Raw genomic sequence first — 11,139 nt, 5'->3', positions numbered from 1 at the left:
TTGTCTAAATTCCAGCCAGTAGAGTACCAACCTGTTTAGCCTTTATTCATAAGACAATCCCTTCTTAACTGGAATCATCCAAGTGAACCTCTGAGCTGCCTCTTAAATATATCAGTCAGAACTGCTTACAGTACTTCTGAGCTTAACTATCAATTCAGATTTATTAACTGAATTTAAATTCTACCTACTGCTGTCATGGATTTGAACCTGTGTGCCCAGAGAATTAGCCTGGGCCTGTTGATTTAGTAATTGAGTGACACTAGCACTATGCCACCTCAATAACATCACTGCTTCCTTTTCTATAGCATTCTATTTATATCTAAAGCTCTTATCTACACTCTCATCATGTTCAGTCTTGACTATTGCAATACCCTACTGGCCAGGCCCTCATTCTTCACCTTCTATAAGCATCTATTTATCCAAATCTATGTTACGCCATACTCTATACAAAACTTGCATGTGCATTATTCTAATCGTTAATGACTGCCAGCTAACCATTCCTTCACATTTCAACTTGCCACTTTTTGATTTAAATACTTGCACGAACTGCCTCTCCATCTCTACAGCTTCCGCCGTTCCTGCAACCTCTTAAAAGCTCACATCTTTGACCGTGTGTATGATCACATGCCATTCTGTGGCTCAACATTTATTTTCCTCACAGCTCTGTCAGGTTTGTTTTCTTTGTTAAAGATTTTATTACCCAAAGGTCAGTGGTTGTGATCTCCTTACATAGTTCTTAAGTTTTCACAAATACTTTTATCACCATTGCATGCCTGTAATCAGCCCGGAATTTATCCAGTCATTAGTCAGAAACAACCTAATGAAGAAACAATGTTCACCATGTTTCAAATGTGAGATATCTTTTAACTCAAATGTTGTCTTGATTGTGTAAATCTTCTCACCCATATGTCGTCAAGAAGCAAAACTGAGATTTTCAGAATATCTTAAACAAGGGAATACAACTTCTGCCATGCTGACTAAAGCATGTTCCATGCAGCAAAAATACTAACAGGTTATTAACTTCAATGGAATGATTTAAGAATCTCCTTCATTTGGCAGAACCTCTTTACTCACTGTTTTTGTTGTACTCTGCTGAGAATGAGGACGCATTCTGGCACTGATACATTTTTTCACAATGTGTCACAATATTTTCACTACCAAAGTGTTTTCAGATCATCGATATTCTCAGCATGTACAGCCATTTGGAGAGACAGTTTCAGATAGCGTGGAAGGGGAGAGGCTTTAAAGGGCGAAACAGTTAATGCTGCTTGGCCACAGAGAGCGTTAATGGAGCAAATGAGGAAAAAATAATCCAGTAGTGTAGTGGACAGTGAAGTTTATTTCAGATTCCAAAGGGGTCTTAATCAGATGGGCTGAGCAGTGGCAGGTGGAGTTTAGCTTAGGTAAATGTGAGGTGTTGCATTTTGGTAAGGCAAATCAGGGCAGTAATTTAATGGTGGCGCTCTGGGGAGTGTTGCTGAACAAAGACACTTAGGGGTGCAAGTTCATAGTTGCCTGAAAGTGGGGGTCACAGATCGGCAGGGTGGTGAAGAAGGTATTTATTGATCAGTGAGCATAGGAGTTGGGATGTCATGTTGAGGCTATGCAGGACATCAGTTAGGCCACTTTTGGGACTCTGCATTCAATTCTGGTCTCCCTGCTACAGGAAATATGTTGTTAAACTTGAAAGGGTTCAGAAAAGATTTCCAAGAACATGACTAGGACTGGAGAGTTGAGCTGTAGAGAAAGGCTGAATAGGCTGGGGCTATTTTCCCTGGAGCATTGGATGCTGAGGAGTTATGTTATAGGGGTTTAAAAAATCATGAGCGGCATCGATAACGTGAAGAGCCAAGGCATTTTTGGCAGAATTCCATCCGAAAATAAAGTGAGAAAAGTAAGACACCCCGTTCCATTCTCCATGACAATGCTTTGGCTAATCAGTCACCTCACTAACCAACCATCTTCTCTTGTTGTTTTTTATTGTTGTAATTGTCTGAAATTTAGTCTTCTTGAGTTCAAGACGCTTTTCAGCAACATTCAAAAACAAGATTTGAGCTGACACAGTCAAAGAAAATGCAAAATAAAAGGAATTCATTGTCTGAAATTGTTGAACTCGGTGTGAGAGTCTGGAAAGCCGCAAAGTGCCTCGCTGAAAACTGAGTTTCTATTCCTTAAACTTACATTGACCTTCATTGAAACACTGCAGTGTCGCAGTCCTATGGGGTGTTGCGGATGATTGAGGAGTGGGCTAAGGATGAGAAAAGATAACAGTCTTGTCAGGAAATGCAACACTTGTGTGATCTCCTTTACACTATAAGGAGGCTACACACAAATTGGGTGATTGTTTTGTAGCACACTTCCATTCAGGAACAAGCACATCTCCAAGTTTCAACTGCTCTGTCATTAGAATTCTCCACATTTATCTCACATTAAGTCTGTATCCTCGGTTTGCTTCAATGTTCCAATGAAGATAAATGCGAGCTTGAGGGCTAGAACCACATCTTTTGATTTAACGATTTACAGCCCTCCAATATGGAATTCACTGTCATAGAAGGCTATGGAGGCAGGTCATCGAGTACATTTAAGTCTGAGATAGATAGGTTCTTGATTATAAGGGGACCAAGGGTTACGGGGAGAAAGCAGGAGAATGGGGTTGAGGAACTTATCAGCCATGATTGAATGGCAGAGTAGACTCAATGGGCCGAATGGCCAAATTTCTGCTCCTATGTCTTATGGTCTTATAACAATGAACTCAAGAATTTCAGACCTTAATATCTCCCATCATTTTTTGTTACCTGTTTCAGATTTTGTCTTGCTATTATTTTGTTCGTTATTATCTGTTCATGATTCTGCCATTCAGATGTACCTTTAGTTAATTTTACTTGTTCCATTACCATTCACTTTGATTCACCAACTGTTGCCAATTAATGTGGCTCTTTGTTCTTTTTCTGAATTACTCATTTTGCCCAATTAATGTCTCTTACATATCTAAATTGTCCAGCTTCTGATGAAAGATTATGAACCTGAAATATTAATGCTGTTTAGATTTCCACTGATGCTGCCTGATCTGCTGGGTTGCCAGCTTTTGGAGAGTGAGCGTAGGCATGATGGCTTGAACTTTCTGTGCTCTAAGTTTTCATTCATTTTTAATTCCACAAAATGTGGAAATATTGTAGACAGTGATATAGCACATAGAAAAGTACAGCATAGTACAGGCCCTTCGGCCCATGATGTTGTGCCGTGGAATAATCCTAATCCAAAAATAAAATAACCTAACCTACATTCCCCTCAATTCACTGACCATGCGCATGTCCAGCAGTCGCTTAAATGTCACAAATGACTCCGCTTCCACGACTACCACTGGTAAACTATTCCATGCACTCACAACTCACTATGCGAAGAACCTCCCTCTGACGTCTCCTCTATACCTTCCTCCTAACACCTTAAAACTATGACCTGGGGAAAAGTCTCTGGCTATCGACTCTATCCATGCCTCTCATTACCTTGTACACCTCGATCAGGTCACCTCTCTTCCTCCTTCTCTCCAGAGAGAAAAGTCCGAGCTCAGTCAACCTCTCCTCGTAAGACAAACCCTCTAGTCCAGGCAGCATCCTGGTAAACCTCCTTTGCACCCTCTCCAAAGCCTCCACATCTTTCCTATAATAGGGTGACCAGAACTGGGCACAATATTTCAAGTGTAGTCTCACCAGGGTTTTGTGGAGCTGCAGCAAAACTTCGCGGTTCTTAAACTCGATCCCCCTGTTAATGAAAGCCAAAACACCATATGCTTTCTTAATAAACTTATCCACCTGGGTGGCAACTTTGAGAGAGCTATGCACTTGAACACCAAGATCCTGCTGTTCCTCCACACGGCCGAGAATCCTGCCTTTAATCCTATACACAGTACTCTACAGATTCAATAGACTGTAGCCCTGATTCAATGTCTCATCAGTTTCAAGTAGATGCTGCTTTAAGACTACTGCATGCATGGTGCCAATCAGACAGACATCTTAATCGTGACTAAATATGATGTGGTTTTACACAATCAACGAGTGATGTGGTTTTCTCCAGCTGACGCCAAAGCTAGTGGCTTAACTCTACACGAAATGCAGATTAATGCAGGCCGAATAGTCTCCTTTTACACCACAACACTCCCGTGATTCTGCAAGCTAATGTCCAACGTCAGCCAAATTGGCATGGAGTGCATTTTGTATTTAAGACGTTGTTCCTTCATAACCAATGACAAAGCAAGTTTTATTTTAAACCCCAAATAGCTAACACAGTTGGCTGAATTCAAATTTACAGTCAGGCTTCAAGTACTTTGAACTATAAAGTTGATTCTACAAATCTGTTCAAGAGAAGGAATACAACAACTTTGGCAAAGCGGGTTTTGTTTTAAAGACTCAAAGGAGAAGTCAACTGCACCAAAAAAGCAGCGAATTCTCCCCACTGCAGAGGGCACTGGATGCCCCACGGGAACGGAAAGGCAACTTATATACACACACACACACACACACACAGAGCATATAATAATGGGTTCCTGTGGCTGATTATAAGGCGAAAAAAATCAATTGAAGCTTTGGACAAGAAGCAAAGCAAATACCTGGGAAAAAGTTGGCACTAAGTTTAGGTAGTGTCAGAAACTCTACTGGTTAATATTATGAGATTACCGTACCTTTTCAGAATCGGTCACCTTGGTATAAAGTAATTTTATTCTGGTTGGGATATTTCTGGTATTTCAGACAGTTACAGAATCCTAATCACAGACTGAGAGGAAGCTGGTAAACGAATGTGGACTCTTATGATTATTGATCTGCTACAAGCGGATGTGTATTCTATACGATATAACTTGATAAAGATTGGCCTGTCACAGCTCCTGCCACTATTCCGCTCTGACACTACTGTGCTCACTCACAGCCTGCTTTTATATGGGCTATTTATAACTCCAAATGTATGATGACGTCACCACGCAACACTCCACGTTGAAAGACTACAGATCCCAGACGCCATTGCGAGCAAGGCGCTTGCGTACATCCAACGTCCTAAAGTCCTACAATCCGAGGTACATTTTTTGCTTGTAACACAACAGTATCTACGTCTGAGGGAGGTGGCGAAGTCAATATTTGAACGGAGCTGTGGGATCCGGGTGTAGGCTGTGGACTACGTGGTGCTGCGGGTTGGCGGTGGAGAGTATTCGCGGCGGGGTCCTCCAGGCCCGGTTGTCCTTCGCACGGAAAGTGGGGCTGGAGGCGCGAGCGCGGCCGTTAGCGAGGGGGTGGAGTGCGCATGTGCAGAGCACCGCCCACAGCTGGAGCCCGAGCCCGGCAGCGGGGGCTGGAGAGACAGCGGAGGGTGAGTGGGAGTGAGGGCGGTGGGTGGGTGGGGAACGAATGGACGAGGGCAAGGGGGTAGGAGAGGAAGGGTTGGATGAGGCAGAAGGGAAGGGGTGAGTGCGAGACGGGTTGTTGGGGGAGGTGAGTGCGGGGGGCGTGAGTGCGAGGGAGGGTTGTAGCGGGGTGAGTATGATGGGAGGGTTGTAGGGCTGAGGGGAGGGTTGTAGGGCTGAGGGGAGGGTTGTAGGGGGAGTATGTGGGGAGGGTTGTAGGGCTGAGGGGAGGGTTGTAGGGGGGTGAGTATGTGGGGAGGGTTGTAGGGCTGAGGGGAGGGTTGTAGGGGGGTGAGTATGTGGGAGGGTTGTAGGGCTGAGGGGAGGGTTGTAGGGGGGTGAGTATGTGGGGAGGGTTGTAGGGCTGAGGGGAGGGTTGTAGGGGGGTGAGTATGTGGGGAGGGTTGTAGGGCTGAGGGGAGGGTTGTAGGGGGGTGAGTATGTGGGGAGGGTTGTAGGGCTGAGGGGAGGGTTGTAGGGGGGTGAGTATGTGGGGAGGGTTGTAGGGCTGAGGGGAGGGCTGTAGGGGGGTGAGTATGTGGGGAGGGTTGTAGGGCTGAGGGGAGGGTTGTAGGGGGGTGAGTATGTGGGGAGGGTTGTAGGGCTGAGGGGAGGGCTGTAGGGGGGTGAGTATGTGGGGAGGGTTGTAGGGCTGAGGGGAGGGTTGTAGGGGGTGAGTATGTGGGGAGGGTTGTAGGGGGGCGAGTATGGTGGGGTGTTGTAGGGCGGTGAGTGTGGGGGCGGTGAGTAGTGGGGGGGTTGTGGGGGTAAGTAGTGTGGGGGTGTGAGTGCGGGGGGAGGGTTGTGGTGGTGGGGTTGTGGGGGGGTGAGTGGTGGGTGGTGGGGGGGTTGTGGTTGTGGGGGGGTGAGTGGTGGGTGGGTGGTGGGGGGGGTGAGTGGTGGGTGGGTGGTGGGGGGGTGAGTGGGAGGGGGGGTGAGTGGGAGGGGGTGTGAGTGGTGGGGGGGTTGTGGGAGGGGGTGTGAGTGGTGGGGGGGTTGTGGGAGGGGGGGTGAGTGGTGGGGGGGTTGTGGGAGGGGGGTGAGTGGTGGGGGGGGTTGTTTGGGGGGGTTGTTTGGGGGGTGAGTGGTGGTGGGGGGGTGAGTGGTGGTGGGGGGGGTGAGTGGGTGGGGGGGTGAGTGGTTGGGGGGGGTGAGTGGGAGGGGGGTGAGTGGGGGGGGTTGTGGAGGGGGGGTGAGTGGGGGGGGTTGTGGGAGGGGGGGTGAGTGGGGGGGGGTTGTGGGTGGGGGGGGTGAGTGGTGGGGGGGGGTGAGTGGTGGGGGGGGTGAGTGGTGGGGGGGTGAGTGGTGGGGGGGGTTGTGGGGTGGGGGGTTGTGGGGTGGGGGGGTTGTGGGAGGGGGGTGAGTGGTGGGGGGGGTTGTGTGGTGGGGGGTGAGTGGTGGGGGGTGAGTGGTGGGGGGGTTGTGTGGGGGGGTGAGTGGTGGGGGGGTTGTGTGGGGGGGTGAGTGGTGGGGGGGTTGTGGGAGGGGGGTGAGTGGTGGGGGGGTTGTGGGAGGGGGGTGTGTGGTGGGGGGGGTTGTGGGAGGGGGGTGAGTGGTGGGGGGGGTTGTGTGGTGGGGGGGGTTGTGGGAGGGGGGTGAGTGGTGGGGGGGTTGTGTGGTGGGGGGGTTGTTTGGGGGGGTGAGTGGTGGGGGGGGTTGTTTGGGGGGGTGAGTGGTGGGGGGGTTGTGTGGTGGGGGGGTTGTTTGGGGGGGGTGAGTGGTGGGGGGGTTGTGTGGTGGGGGGGGGTTGTTTGGGGGGTTGAATGGTGGGGGGTTGAATGGTGGGGGGGTGAGTGCGGGGGGTTGAGTGGTGGGGGGTTGAGTGCGGGGGGTTGAGTGGTGGGGGGGGTTGAGTGGTGGGGGGGATTGTGCGGGGGGGGTGAGTGGTGGGGGGGTTGTGGGGGGGTGAGTGGTGGGGGGGTTGTGGGGGGGTTGTGGGGGGGTGAGTGGTGGGGGGGTTGTGGGGGGGTGAGTGGTGGGGGGGGGGTGAGTGGTGGGGGGGTTGTGGGAGGGGGGGGTTGTGGGAGGGGGGAGTGGTGGGGGGGTGGTGAGTGGTGGGGGGGTGGTGGGGGGGTTGTGGGGGGGGGGTGAGTGGGTGGGGGGGGGTGAGTGGTGGGGGGGGTTGTGGGAGGGGGGGTTGTGGGTTGGGGGGGGTTGTGGTGGGAGGGGGGGTTGTGGGTTGGGGGGGTTGTGGGGGGGGGGGTGGGGGGGGTTGTGGGGGGGGGGTTGTGGGGGGGGGGGGTTGTGGGGGGGGGGGGGGTGGTGGGGGGGGGTTGTGGGAGGGGGGGTTGTGGGGAGGGGGGGTTGTGGGGAGGGGGGGTTGTGGGAGGGGGGGTTGTGGGAGGGGGTGAGTGGTGGGGGGGTTGTGGGGGGGGGTGAGTGGTGGGGGGGGTTGTGGGTGGGGGGGTTGAGTGGTGGGGGGGGTTGTGGGAGGGGGGGGGTTGAGTGGTGGGGGGGTTGTGGGGAGGGGGGGGGGTTGTGGGGGGTGGTGAGTGGTGGGGGGGGTTGTGGGGGGGGTGAGTGAGGGGGGGGTTGTGGGAGGGGGGGTTGTGGGGGGGGTGAGTGGTGGGGCGGTTGTGGGACGGGGGGTGAGTGGTGGGGGGTTGTGGGAGGGGGGGTGAGTGGTGGGGGGGTTGTGGGAGGGGGGGTGAGTGGTGGGGGGGTTGTGGGAGGAGGGGTGAGTGGTGGGGGGGGGGTGTGGGGAGGGGGGGGTTGTGGGAGGGGGGGGTGAGTGGTGGGGGGGTTGTGGGAGGGGGGGGTGAGTGGTGGGGGGGTTGTGGGGGGTGAGGTGTGGGGGGGTTGTGGGGGGGGGTGAGGTGTGGGGGGGTTGTGGGGGGGGTGAGGTGTGGGGGGGTTGTGGGGGGGGTGAGGTGTGGGGGGGTTGTGGGGGGGGTGAGGTGTGGGGGGGTTGTGGGGGGGGTGAGGTGTGGGGGGGGTGTGGGGGGGGGTGAGGTGTGGGGGGGTTGTGGGGGGGGTGAGGTGTGGGGGGGGTGAGGTGTGGTGTGGGGGGGTTGTGGGGGGGGTGGGAGTGGGGGGGGTGAGGAGTGGGGGGGTGAGGAGTGGGGGGGGTTGTGGGGGGGTGAGGAGTGGGGGGGGTTGTGGGGGGGTGAGGAGTGGGGGGGTGAGGAGTGGGGGGGTTGTGGGGGGGGTGAGGAGTGGGGGGGTGAGGAGTGGGGGGGTGTGGAGTGGGGGGGTTGTGGGGGGGGTGAGGAGTGGGGGGGTGAGGTGTGGGGGGGTTGTGGGGGGGTGAGGAGTGGGGGGGTGAGGAGTGGGGGGGTTGTGGGGGGGGTGAGGAGTGGGGGGGGTGAGGAGTGGGGGGGTTGTGGGGGGGGTGAGGAGTGGGGGGGTTGTGGGGGGGTGAGGAGTGGGGGGGGTGTGGGGGGGTGAGGAGTGGGGGGGTTGTGGGGGGGGTGTGGTGTGGGGGGGTTGTGGGGGGGTGAGGTGGGGGGTTGTGGGGGGGTGAGGTGGGGGGGGTTGTGGGGGGGTGAGGTGGGGGGGGTTGTGGGGGGGTGAGGTGGGGGGGGTTGTGGAGGGGTTGTGGGGGGGTGAGGTGGGGGGGGGTTGTGGGGGGGTGAGGTGGGGGGGGTTGTGGGGGGGGTGAGGTGGGGGGGGTTGTGGGGGGGTGAGGTGGGGGGGGTTGTGGGGGAGTGAGGTGGGGGGGGCTTGTGGGGGGGGTGGGGTGGGGGGGGGTGTGGGGGGGTGGGGTGGGGGGGGTTGTGGGGGGGGTGAGGTGGGGGGGGTTGTGGGGGGGTGAGGTGGGGGGGGGGTTGTGGGGGGGGGTTGTGGGGGGGGTGAGGTGGGGGGGGGTTGTGGGGGGGTGAGGTGGGGGGGGGGTTGTGGGGGGGTGAGGTGGGGGGGGGGGGTGTGGGGGGGGGGTTGTGGGGGGGTGAGGTGGGGGGGGGGGGTTGGGGGGGGGGGGTTGTGGGGGGGGGGTTGTGGGGGGGTGAGGTGGGGGGGGGGTTGTGGGGGGGGGTTGTGGGGGGGTGAGGTGGGGGGGGGGTTGTGGGGGGGGGTTGTGGGGGGGTGAGGTGGGGGGGGGGTGTGGGGGGGTGAGGTGGGGGGGGGGGTTGTGGGGGGGGGTTGTGGGGGGGTGAGGTGGGGGGGGGGTTGTGGGGGGGTGAGGTGGGGGGGGGTTGTGGGGGGGGGTTGTGGGGGGGTGAGGTGGGGGGGGGGTTGTGGGGGGGGGGGTGTGGGGGGGGGGTTGTGGGGGGGGTGAGGTGGGGGGGGGGTTGTGGGGGGGGGTTGTGGGGGGGTGAGGTGGGGGGGGGGTTGTGGGGGGGTGTGGTGGGGGGGGTGTGGTGGGGGGGGTTGAGGTGGGGGGGGTGAGGTGGGGGGGGGTTGTGGGGGGGGGTTGTGGGGGGGTGAGGTGGGGGGGGGGTTGTGGGGGGGTGAGGTGGGGGGGGTGAGGTGGGGGGGGGTTGTGGGGGGGGGTGAGTGGTGGGGGGGGTTGTGGGGGGGGGTTGTGGGGGGTTTGTGGGGGGGTGGTAGTGGGGGGGTTGTGGGGGGGGTGAGTAGTGGGGGGGTTGTGGGGGGGGTGAGTTGTGGGGGGGTGAGTAGTGGGGGGGTGAGGTGGGGGGGGTTGTGGGGGGGTGAGGTGGGGGGGGGGTTGTGGGGGGGGGTTGTGGGGGGGTGAGGTGGGGGGGGGGTTGTGGGGGGGGGTTGTGGGGGGGGTGAGGTGGGGGGGGGTTGTGGGGGGGGGGTTGTGGGGGGGGTGAGGTGGGGGGGGGGTTGTGGGGGGGGGGGTTGTGGGGGGGTGAGGTGGGGGGGGGGGTTGTGGGGGGGTGAGGTGGGGGGGGGGGTGTGGGGGGGGTGAGGTGGGGGGGGGGTGTGGGGGGGGGTTGTGGGGGGGTGGGGGGGGGGGGGTTGTGGGGGGGGTGGGTGGGGGGGGTGAGGTGGGGGGGGTGAGGTGGGGGGGGGTGGTGGGGGGGTGAGGTGGGGGGGGGTGAGGTGGGGGGGGTGAGTGGGGGGTGGTGGGGGGGTGAGTGTGGGGGGGGTGTGGGGGGGGGGTGTGGGGGGGTTGTGGGGGGGTGAGTAGTGGGGGGGGGTTGTGGGGGGGGGTGAGTAGTGGGGGGGTTGTGGGGGGGGTGAGTGGTGGGGGGGTGAGTAGTGGGGGGGGGGTGGGTGGGGGGGGTGACTTGTGAGGAGTGGGGGGGTGAGTAGTGGGGGGGGTTGTGGGGGGGGGGTGGGTGGGGGGGGGGTGTGAGGGGGGGGGGGTTGTGGGGGGGGGTGAGGAGTGGGGGGGGGTTGTGGGGGGGGGGGTGGGGTGGGGGGGGTTGTGGGGGGGGTGGGGTGGGGGGGGGTTGTGGGGGGGTGAGGAGTGGGGGGGGTGGGGGGGGGTTGTGGGGGGGTGAGGAGTGGGGGGGGTGGGGGGGGGTTGTGGGGGGGTGAGGAGAGGGGGGGTGAGGAGTGGGGGGGGTTGTGGGTGGTTGAGGAGTGGGGGGTGAGGAGTGGGGGGGGGTTGTGGGGGGGTGAGGAGTGGGGGGTTGTGGGGGTGGTTGTGGGGGGGTGAGGAGTGGGGGGGTTGTGGGGGGGGTGAGGAGTGGGGGGGTTGTGGGGGGGTGAGTGGGGGGGGGTGAGTTGTGGGGGGGGGCGTTGTGGGGGGGTGAGTAGTGGGGGGGTTGTGGGGGGTTTGTGGGGGGGTGAGTAGTGGGGGGGTTGTGGGGGGGGTGAGTTGTGGGGGGGGTGAGTTGTGGGGGGGTTGTGGGGGGGTGGGGAGTGGGGGGGTTGTGGGGGGGTGGGGAGTGGGGGGGTTG

General features: G+C 58.3%; 1 protein-coding gene across 2 annotated transcripts in view; it reads left to right on the top strand.

Annotated features, from left to right (window-relative positions):
* The first annotated feature begins 5,004 nt into the window (after positions 1–5,004).
* The window catches only part of nras (NRAS proto-oncogene, GTPase), a 68,519-nt gene continuing 62,384 nt past the window's right edge, over positions 5,005–11,139 (top strand). Inside the window, exon 1 of one of the 2 annotated variants that reach the window (XM_048553290.2) lies at positions 5,005–5,062. The gene's annotated coding sequence lies outside the window, so the exon portion shown is untranslated. Of the gene's footprint in view, positions 5,063–5,091; positions 5,353–11,139 lie in introns of those variants that run through there. The other variant, XM_048553289.2, reaches the window with a different exon arrangement.

This window comes from Stegostoma tigrinum, chromosome 21 (assembly GCF_030684315.1).
Source record: "Stegostoma tigrinum isolate sSteTig4 chromosome 21, sSteTig4.hap1, whole genome shotgun sequence".
In the NCBI taxonomy this organism is placed as follows: domain Eukaryota; kingdom Metazoa; phylum Chordata; class Chondrichthyes; order Orectolobiformes; family Stegostomatidae; genus Stegostoma; species Stegostoma tigrinum.
The sequence above is the reverse complement of the archived record's forward strand: the minus strand, read 5'-3'. Positions and strand labels throughout refer to the sequence as shown.